The following is an 11,602-nucleotide window of genomic DNA, read 5'->3' as shown; positions in this document are numbered from 1 at the left end:
CTTTTATTATTTTCATAAGAATCGAATACATTTATTTTCACCATGCATTCATAAATGTATAATCTTCATACAAGTATTATTTACAAAATCATAAAATAAAGATTGTATAAATGTATAGATGTTTGTGTACATCACAGAAATATTTGATATCACCTATCACCCATATATTCACCCTAAAATTGTATCATTAGTGAAAGCATAAAGCACATCGCGATCGTTCTAGCCTCCGTCCGGAGTCCGCATAGCTCTCCCCTACAAGTGCTGTTTGAACACATAAAGTATCGTAAAGCTATATATATATTACGCGTCATCTGTTACGTCTATTGCAGTGCGCAGTTCCGGCATTATTTTTATGTTAACTGCAATTGAGTATAAATTTACGTACAAGGTTGTCACTCTAAACAATATGCATTTATGTATTTGTACTTAAATACATTTTTCTACTGTAACAATGTATATCTTGTTTGATTAATAAAAGGAATCGATGTTGCCTCATGCTCAATAAATAAGTTACAAAACTAATAAACAAACAGACAGACAGACAAACAGACAGACAGATTTATTACCACTTAATATTCTGTTCTGTATTGTTGATCTTGCGATTGCGGGGGACGTGTTGTCGATTTCAAACGTGAAGGGATATCCATGTGGATTCTCTGGAGAAGACAAATGTTTGTTTTACATGTTGGTTCTTCAAGTAAGAAGAAATTTACATAGTACATTGCATGGTTTTTTTAGTATAAGAAACGAAATATAATATCTGAACAACGTTCAATGTAAAAGGAAAATACCTGTTGACTTCCCATCACAGCCTTTGACATGATCACAGTCTTTGTCAGTACACTTAAACGTTGATTAACAGTCCAACCCATACGAAGGAAATATACAATTATCTTTGCAATCTATTACATAAAATCCTGCTTTACAACCTGATTATGATTAAATAGTTTAATTATACAAAAGATTATTGTTACTGGTGCTAATATTAAATGAATAACCAATCGTTTATGCTTCCTTACTTTTACATTTTTTAAGATCGTGATCCCATAAAAATCCCGGGCAGCAAAGTGTTCCATTCAGGCTACAACATTCGAAAACCATGAAATAGATTTTAAATATATAATAAATGAATATAATAATAAATACTGTCTTAAACCTTAACCCGAAATCACTATAGATATTTCAAAAAGAAGAACTAAAACTCACCCAGAACACATATTAGTGGAAGTCGAAGAGGACATTCCAAAAATCATTATTATGCACATTTTTCAGAATGTTCCGAAGATTATTTTCATTTCGATATTGATATAATTAAGTACTGACTCAGAGGTATTGTTCATTTGTACCGACATGTTGCAAAACATTAATTAACACGTTTTATAACAATTATAACAATTTTATGGAACTAAATGGTTTCCTTCCTGCTTGATTTTAATTATTAATAATGTTATCCAATTACCCTTATTGTTTATTGAATAACAAAACATCAATTGCTCATTGATCTTTAATTTCATTCATAACAAATTTTATAAATGTACAACCATCTATTAAATTTTATTTACGAAGAAAGCAAAATATTAAACATATTTTTAATGTAAAAGGTAAGGTAGGGTTTATAGTCTTGCTTTTAAAGTAAATTGTTCACATGACTTCTACCTATTTCCTCCTGGGGAGACCTGTACATACAATAGCATCCTCAACTCCCTGGGGATCATACAAACAGAGCTGCTAAATTACGGCGCTAATGCACATTTGTTCACATAGCCATCTCGTTTTTGTGTCAGGTACCCATTTTTACCCCTGGATGGAGAGAGTGAACAAGTATAGTAAAGTACATTGCCGAAGGTTACAATGTTACATGTACATAGAAAACTTGACAAATAACCCTAAACAAGTCACGTCTTTATGCATTCAGTAATAGCCAACGGATTGTACTGCGAGGTACATGTAATGTACTTTACAAATCATAAATTTTCTCATAAATTTCCGTCACCATTAAAAATGAATGAATAAAATATGTGCGCAAACCATGTACAACATGCAAATTAGTCTTTCATAGTTTTTCAAAGTCCATTACTATTAACAATTCTTCGAGAAAAAAAAGCTTAAACTTTTTACCTCCCAATAACCAACAAAACACCTCGAGCATTACTTAGTTCGAATAATAGTGGGAATGAGATAAAACAAATCTGATCAAACCTATGAACAAACTAATGAATATAATCTCAAGGAAAGAAAACCAATAAAATATATATTATTCAAATATTTGATTTTTTTACAACAAAAATTAAACAATACAAATATAAAATCATAGAGTACAATTTAAATATTATTCAAATAGAAAAAATCTATTATTGCAACGTTTGACATGCCATACAAACTTTGTTATACCCCTTTAAGTTGAAAAATTGCTATCCTGCTTGTGCCTTTTAATATAGTTAAGAACTTAAATAACAGTAAAGACGGAAGCAATAAAAAATTGAATTTTTGTTACATTTTTAAATAATTTGAGTTGAGAAACGAGTTGAGGGAATCGAAAATTTTGGTGACGGTGGAGCCTGGGCACATTTACTGCCGAAAATGGAATTTCAAGTTTTTTTGGTTTCATCGGAGCAATGATATTATGCATTGATCCACTTGTCCCTATACCCACTATAAAGTCCTTACAGCAATAACATTCTGTAATATTCAACTTGTCTATATACCAAGTATAAAGTCCTCATAGCAAGAACACTCTGTAATATTCAACAAGTCTCTATACCTAGTATACAGTCCTTATCAATAACATTTTACATGCTCATCTTGTCTCTATACTCAATATGAAGTCATCAGAGCAATAATATTATTGCATTGCACCACTTGTCTCTATATCCTGTATAAAGTCCTCCTATCAATAACATTATATATGCTCAACTTGTCTCTAAATCAACAATCTAAACCAACAATTAAAATCCGTATTGCTTCACTTTTATCTAAACCCACTTTAGAGTCCTCGTGGTAATTTGACGTTTCCAAAGTTTATATGTGACGAGAAAAATCATTGTCAAGAAAAACGACACCGCTGCTAGTCCGATTATTCCAAACAAAACGGAGCGTACCCACTCGTTTTCTGTTGTGTTTGTTGGATGTAACAATGTTTGATTTTGTTTTGAATCGAACACCGTATCTTCAAATATACCTGGAGATTAAAAAAAGTCTATTTTGCATAACAATTGATGTTTATATTTTGCCTTTATCTCATGGTGTACTTACATTAAGTATTTACATTTTTCCAAATACAAATATTTTGTCAGATTTGTATTAACGAAAACCTTCATACTTTCACAACTAACGTTTGATAACCATAACTGTACTTCACTTTAACGTGCTTTCTTCTGAAGTGAGAATAAATTTCAGGATCATAATTGTTTAACAATAATAAATTTATTTTCTTACTAAACGCAATATTAAACTTTTCACTAATCGGCGTTAAGGAAAATTTTCATTGCTTGAATTTACCCGTTTTTTGACTGGATATGATCGTTGACGTGGACTGTGTGATATTTTGTTCATCAGAAATATGTGTCGATATCTTGGTATATTCTATAACAGAAGAGGTTTTTTTCCAATTACTGTAGATTGCAAACAGCGGTGTAATAAGATAAAATTTTGCGATAGATCATAACTTTTAGAAAAGGATATTTTGTTTTTATTGAATTGTTTATATCCTTGACTTATTCTCGTCAAACGATGAACACGTGTGGTAATCATCGTGACGTCATTAAAAAGTTAAATTAAAGTATTCACTATTCTATATGTTTATATAGGGAAGAATATTTGTAAATGTAAACAATTATTGAAACTAAAGAGTAACAATAAACATCTGGGGTTCAACTTACATTTCCTCATATAAAACGATTCATACAGATGAACAAACAATAAAGCAACAACTACAAAACCTTTTAAAATAAGATAACAATAAGACAAGCATGCCTACCATCTGGAAGTTGTTTACACCCATCAACATGATGACACACTCTATCAGCACACTTGCAGTATAACATACATTTCAGACCAAAAAATGGAAACGGGCATTCGCCTTCACAGTTCTCCCCATAATATCCAGGACTACATGCTGGGTACGTCCAAGTGGTTTAAGAATTGTACATGCATAACAAATAAAAAAAAATTAAATCAAGCTTTATCATTCGAAATGGTTTGAATTATTGTAATATCATAACTTTACTTACGTCTACATTTCTTGATTGTTTGATCCCACAAGTATCCCACAATACATGCAGTTTGTCCTCTATTACAACAAAAGAACAGTGACATATAAGAGAGTCTGGAGCCAGACCTAAGTAACTGCATTTTAAACTCACAAAACAACTCAGAAATTCAGATTCATTACTTACTTTTCGGCAAATAAGGATTGCAACATAGAAATCCAAATTATTAAAAGCAAAGAAAACTCCGCACAAGTTTTCATTTTTAGATTATTTGTTGACCGCTGAATAGCATAGTACGGTTTTTGAAATACTTATCCATAAACAGTTTTGCCCATATTTAGTCAAGTTTTACAAAACACTTGCTTCCTTGTATATATCATGACACGTGTATTTTTATAATGGCATAGCAAATGATAAATCTACTGGCCTTTCGTTCACATAATTATTCACAAAAATTGTTATGTATTGTGTTTTGTTGATTATTCTTGGTTCTCAATCACAGCGGAAACAGTCATGTTTATTCTTTAATAACTTGTAGATAATTGATATTTATATATGTAGTTTGAACATTTACTTGGAAAGGTTAATAACTCCTTTCTTTTTGAATTGATACGATTAACACGGAAATGAATATTTCATTAAGACACACATAAACACTCACAATCTGAGCGACAAACATATTGCATTTGTTGATCATATGTTACTTTGTCATTTTTACTTTTCAATATCTACTTACATATACTGATCGACAATAGTATCTCCTTAGTCTCTTCCGAAGCATGATCTTTTTTATGTCGGCAGATTTTTTTTTTAATATAAATTTATGTTTTGAGAAAGAGGGCTGTGGCGGTTCGACATGGTATTAAAAATTAAATCATATACAACTCATTTTTATTTATTGCCTTTACGTACAACACATTTTACGTAAAATTGCTAAAGATGATTAAAGGATTATAATATCGTCGGTCGTATAACATTACAGGCTGTGCAAACAAATTAAATATTGTGCGTTTGTGCGGTAAATTAATTTTTGTGCGTAGCTTGGTATGTTTTGATGGATCGACGATACACAGACAAATAAGCGTCCAACAATAATATATACATTCAAAAAACACGTGATGACGTTTTCTTGGCTTATACGCCGTGATCGGGTGTGACGTGTGTTAGTGAACAATAAATATCACATAATTCCGATGCAAACTTTAAGAAAAATACACACTGACTATGAATGTTAATATTATATATCTACAAAAAACAGAGTTTTCGAATGTGTTGGATAAATTAAGGACCATGCTTCTATCTGATTTTTTTTATGTTTTGAAATATTTTTTTTTTAAACTAAATATGAATGCTCAACAAATGGCCGTGTTAGTCTCTAATAAATATACAGTTTACAATTTATAATTTGTTTGTTTGTAGGTGAGGCATCATGTTGTTCTGATGGCGATGATGTGTCCAACTGTTGTGTAAAAATGTAATTTTCTTTCCACATACAAAACTTCAGTAATTTATGTGTGCCTACAGTCCAAATGGACTTCAAAAGTATTTTTGTTCTAAAAATCGCATTAAGGTTTAAATAAAACTAAAGCACAATATTGAAAATTTTTAACGCAAAATGTAGTCAGGAAGCAGATTTTGAAGGCTGAAATTGAGTTAATTATGTTAAGCCCCTCGACAACCATAAATTTAGCAATACATTATGACAAGTATAGTTAATTTGTTTTAGTCAAAGAAAACTTTGACAAATTTTGACAAATGAGGTAAAAGCCATGGGGCTAATCTATATAAATGTTAGCTTAAACATAGATTTCATACTCAGTGTGACTAAAACTTTGTTTATAATTCTAAGGTAATTTATTTATGATTAAACCAGCTGGACAGAACGAATCTAAATTATTCCCTCTTTGTGTACATGAAAGTATAAAAGCCCATGTTAATACAAGTCAGTTTTTAGAACGAGATTGGAATTTAGATAGGCTGATAAATTTAGGCTTAGAATTTGGACTGAGAACTGTCAGTCTGGGAATTGCTTTAATGTTAAAAAATATACGATCACGTTAAAATAAATCAGTGTTCAACACCAAATTGGACTTTGTCATTTTGTGAACTGGATAAGCAGCAAAACTGAACTATAGGATTTTGCATAAAGACAAAACATACAATAAACTTCTTTATAAGCTCAGCTTAGAAAACCATAGATTAGTTGTCCAGAAAGAAAAAGAAAGAAAGAAAAATCAGGGGGAAAAATCAGACAGGTTTCCAGACTTTAATTATTTTTGCTGTAGTTTACTGCATTTTCTTCATGTATACATAAATGTATAATCTGCATAGTATATAAAATTATAAAATAAATGTATAAATATATAGGTATTAATGTTCATAACAGAAATGTTTGACATCACTGACACTTAACTAAATGTATCATGCATTAAATCATGTACGTGAATATCGTCTAAACCAAAGGTTCCGAGTCTCTACTGGCTCATCTCTAACCGTGGCTGCTTTAAAACAAAAATAATCCACGCGCCATCTGCTACGTCACGTTTATTTATAAACGCAGTGTAGAACTGATGCTAGGTTGATTGCGTTTTGTTTCTTTTTAGGGCTTTTCGACTTTCGGTCGAAAAGACCTATTGTTTTTGTCTTTTTAGGGCTTTTCGACTTTCGGTCGTAAAGACCTATTGTTATTCTGATGTTTTATTAGGGCTTTTCGACTTTCGGTCGAAAAGACCTATTGTTATTCTTCTGTTTCTTATTAGGGCTTTTCGACTTTCGGTCGAAAAGACCTATTGTTTTTGTCTTTTTAGGGCTTTTCGACTTTCGGTCGAAAAGACCTATTGTTATTCTTCTGTTTATTAGGGCTTTTCGACTTTCGGTCGAAAAGACCTATTGTTATTCTGATGTTTTATTATTATTATTATTATTATTATTATTATTCTTTTTCTCGACAGAATTTCCGTCAGCGATTTTTTGAAAAAGGAAAGGATTTCAGAAATAACTATACAATAGTCTTATAGCATTTTTAAATGTCACCAGTATGTAAGGTTTTGGACTTCCGGTTCCGGTACTTCCGGTTCACACAAGCAAAATAGTAGAAATTGAATGAATCAATATATTGTTTTTATTTTTAAAGGAAATTCATTGTAATTTTACAGTTAGATCAATCATGTCGAGTTGTTGAAAAAGTAAAGCGGCGGCGAGTTTGTATCTCTTATCAGTTTTGAGATTTTAAGCCTCAAACTTGAGAAAAGGGGGGATGAAAAAATAAAAAACTCAGAAAAGCTTAGGAATATTCTAAGACGGATAGATATTGTTTAAATAGATGTAATTAAGATATATTCCAAGTTTCATTGAATAGTATTGAGTACTTCCGGTTTTATGAACCGATGAAAAGTGTCTGCGGGAGTTTCTATGTTAAATTAAATTCACGCATGTAACGTTTTCTCAAACAGTTTTCAAGCAAATATTTTTATATTTTGAATTTGCAATTAGGAATCTAATGCGCAGACCGGAAAAGGTCTTGGGAAAAAAATTCAAAAAATTAAGGGATCTGAAGGGGTCAATATTTAAAACGGTCCTTTTGCTGTAACTTTTTTATTGTTTATCCGATTTTCAAAATCTCTTCGGTTTATAGCTGAGAATAAAGAGTACAATATAAAAAATATGGTCCGAGGGGGCACTTTTTGACTCCTTATAGGGGTTTCAAGGGTCTGAAAATGATAACTGTATCGCAATTCAATTTTAAGAGTTATCTCGCTTTGCTCAATATATAATTATGATAGATATTGTGTTAATAGACGTAATTAAGATATATTCCAAGTTTCGTTGAATAGTGTCCCGTACTTCCGGTTTTATGAGCCGATGAAAATTTTCTAAGGGAGTTTCTATGTTAAATTGAATTCACGCATGTAACGTTTTCTCAAACAATTTTTAAGCAAATATTTTTATATTTTGTACTTGTAATGATGGACTAAATGCGCAGACCGGAAAAGGTCTGTGGAAAAAAATTCCGAAAAATAAGGGACCTGAAGGGGTCAGTATTAAAAACAGCCCTTTAGCTATAACTTTTTTATTACTCACCCAATTTTCAAACTCTTTTCAGTTATTAGTTAAGAATAAAGAGTACAATTTAAAAATCTGGTCCAAAAGGCCACTTTTTGACTCCTTATAGGGATTTTAAGGGCCTGAAAATGATAACTTAATCACATTTTTAAAAAATTAAAATTCAAGAGTTATCTCGCTTTGCTCAATGAATGATTAGCATTAGAGCTTTTGGAATACCAAAACTCTTGAATCTTAAATGAGTACTTTCTTATATAAGAATTTTTAGAACTTGTATTTCAGGAAACAAACGATATAGTTGGATAAAAAATTCTGAAGTTGTCTTTCTTTGGGCATTTAATTTCTTAAATGTTAACGTGTGGGTATATGCTCATGATATTTTCCTAATTTTTGATATACAGATTCTGAGAGAAAATATGATAAATTTAAATAAGGGGTTTTAAGGGCTGTCGAAAAGCCCTTCCTTTTTGTTGGAGACAAAAATAGGTCTAGTTAGGGCTTTTCGACTTTCGGTCGAAAAGACCTATTGTTATTCTGATGTTTTATTAGGGCTTTTCGACTTTCGGTCGAAAAGACCTATTGTTTTTGTCTTTTTTTATTATTATTATTATTTTTCTCGACAGATTTCTGTCAGCGATTTTTTCAAAACTGGAAGATGTATTGATATAATTTTGCAATGGTCTTATAGCAAATTTATCACTCTATGAAATGTAAGGTTTTAGATTTCCGGTTCCGGTACTTCCGGTTTTTACCAGGAAAATTGCCAAAATTGATTGAAACTCAATACTTTGAATATTCTTCAATCTAGAACGTTCAAACTTTAGAACTACATTTATCATAACTAGTTGTACAAAATTGTAAGCGTGGTCGACTTTCTATATCTTACCGTTTTTGAGATATAAAGCCCTAAACTTTAGAAAAGGGGGGATGAAAAAACAAAAAAATTCAAATGACGTTTAAAAGTTTATATGAAGCCTGAATATTATCAAGATAGACGTTATTAACATATATTCCGAGTTTTATCAGAATATGTGGACTACTTCCGGTTTTATAGGTCGGTGAAAATTGTCTTTGGGAGTTTCAATGTTAAACAAAAATCACGCGTCATTCGTTTTCTCAAAAAGTATATAAGTAAATATTACAATATTTTTCATGTGTAATGACACAAACAATGCGCAGACCGGAAAAGTTTTTGGGTAGACAACTTGAAAGAATAAGGGATCTGCAGGGGCCAACGTGCAAAACAGCCCTTTAGCTGTAACTTTTTTACCTTTCATCCGATCTTAAAAATCTTTTCTGTTTATTGTTCAAAACAAAGAGTTCTATCTTAAAATTATGGTCCGAGGGGCCACTTTTTGACTCCTTATAGGGGTTTTGAAGGCCCAAAGATCATCACTTGTTTAAATTTCAAAATGTTTTTTTAGTAAGAGTTATCTCGCTTTGCTGTAAGAATATAGAGCATAAATACTATAGGTATACCAAGTTTTGTGTCCGAGGAATGAATACTTACTTCAATATGATTTTTTGAAAATATTCCCCTGGAAATTAGAAGTGTAGCTACCTGTAAAGTTCTGGAGTTATCTTTCTTTTCACATTGCACTACTCAAAAGTTCATATCTAAGCAACTGGGGATACCAAGGCGTTTAAAACACCTGGAAACAATTTAGAGAATTTTTTTTGAACATTTAATCAAAAAGAGATAATGGGGCTGTCGAAAAGCCCTTCTTTTTTTGTTGGAGACAAAAACAGGTCTAGTTATTATTCTTATTCTCGACAAAGTTTCGTCAGCGATTTTTTGAAAACGGAAAGACATATTAAAACAAATATGCTATAATCTTATAGCACTTTTATATGACACGCGTATGTAAGGTTTTGGACTTCCGGTTCTGGCACTTCCGGTTTTGACAAGGGAAATACTAAGAATTCATTGAAACATAATATCCTTATTATTTTTTGAGTTAGAGCATTCAAATTTCAGGATTAGATGCATCTTGTCCAGTTGTACAAAATTATAAGCGTAGCCATTTCTCTATCTCTTACCATTTTTGAGATATTAAGACTCAAACTTGAGATAAGGGGAGATGAAAAACAAAAAATTTCAAAAAACCATAGAAATTTTATAGGACGCCTAGACATTGTTTAGATAGAAGTATTCAAGATATATTCCAAGTTTCAATAAAATATATTGAGTACTTCCGGTTTTATGAGCCTATGAAAAATTGCCTATGGGAGTTTCAATGTTAAACTAAAATCACGCGTGTTTCGTTTTCTCAAAAAGTTTTTGAGTAATTATTACAACATTTTTTTTGGTTAATGACACAACCAATGCGCAGACCGGAAAAGTTTTTGGGTAGACAATTCGAGAAAATAAGGGATCTGCAGGGGCCAACGTGCAAAACAGCCCTTTAGCTGTAAATTTTTTACCTTTCATTCAATTTCCAAAATCTTTTCAGTTTATTGTTGAGAATAAAGAGTACAATATTAAAATTATGGTCCGAGGGGCCACTTTTTGACTCCTTATAGGGGTTAGGAAGGCCCAAAGATCATTACTTGTTTAAATTTCAAATTTTTTTTTAGTAAGAGTTATCTCCCTTTGCTATAAGAATGTAGAGCATAAATACTATAGGCATACTAAGTTTTGTGTCCGAGGGATGAATACTTACTTCAATATGATTTTTTAAAAATATTCCTCTGAAATAAGAAGTGAAGCTTCTTGTAAAGTTCTGGAGTTATCTTTCTTTTCACATTGCACTACTTATATGTTGCTATTTGAGTAACTTGTTATAACAATTCTCGACAAAGTTTCGCTAGCGATTTTTTGAAAACGGAAAGACATATTAAAACAACCATGCAATAGTCTTATAGCATTTTTATATGACACGCGTATGTAAGGTTTTGGACTTCCGTTTCCGGCAGTTCCGGTTTTGACAAGGTTAATACTAAAAATACATTGAAGCACAATACCTTAATCATTTTTTGAGTTAAAGCGTTCAAGTTTAAGAATTAGATGCATCTTGTCTAGGTGTACAAAATCATAAGCATAGGCATATCTCTATATCTGCCTGTTTTTGAGATATTAAGGTTCAAACTTGAGAAAAGGGGGGATGAAAAACAAAAAAATTATTAAAAACCTTAGATATTGTATGAGACGCCTAAACATTGTTAAGATAGACCTATTGAACATATATTCAAAGTTTGAATTAAAAATATTGATTACTTCCGGTTTTATGAGCCTATGAAAAATTGTCTATGGGAGTTTCAGTGTTAAACTAAAATCACGCGTGATTCGTTTTCTCAAAAAGTTTTTGAGTAATTATTACAATATCTCAGAT

At 31.3% G+C, this 11,602-nt stretch overlaps 1 long non-coding RNA gene across 1 annotated transcript; it reads right to left on the bottom strand.

The window, feature by feature from the left end:
- LOC105333026 (uncharacterized) lies at positions 1 to 4,786 on the bottom strand. The gene is made up of 8 exons (XR_010710343.1): positions 4,395 to 4,786; positions 4,230 to 4,288; positions 3,977 to 4,114; positions 3,499 to 3,582; positions 1,207 to 1,800; positions 1,020 to 1,081; positions 792 to 929; positions 1 to 656 (listed from the first exon to the last, which is right to left on the bottom strand). It is a non-coding gene; the product is annotated as an uncharacterized lncRNA (long non-coding RNA).
- Positions 4,787 to 11,602: the final 6,816 nt, after the last annotated feature.

Source organism: Magallana gigas, chromosome 10 (assembly GCF_963853765.1).
Source record: "Magallana gigas chromosome 10, xbMagGiga1.1, whole genome shotgun sequence".
NCBI classification, from domain to species: Eukaryota; Metazoa; Mollusca; class Bivalvia; order Ostreida; family Ostreidae; genus Magallana; species Magallana gigas.
This window is presented reverse-complemented; position numbering and strand designations above follow the sequence as displayed.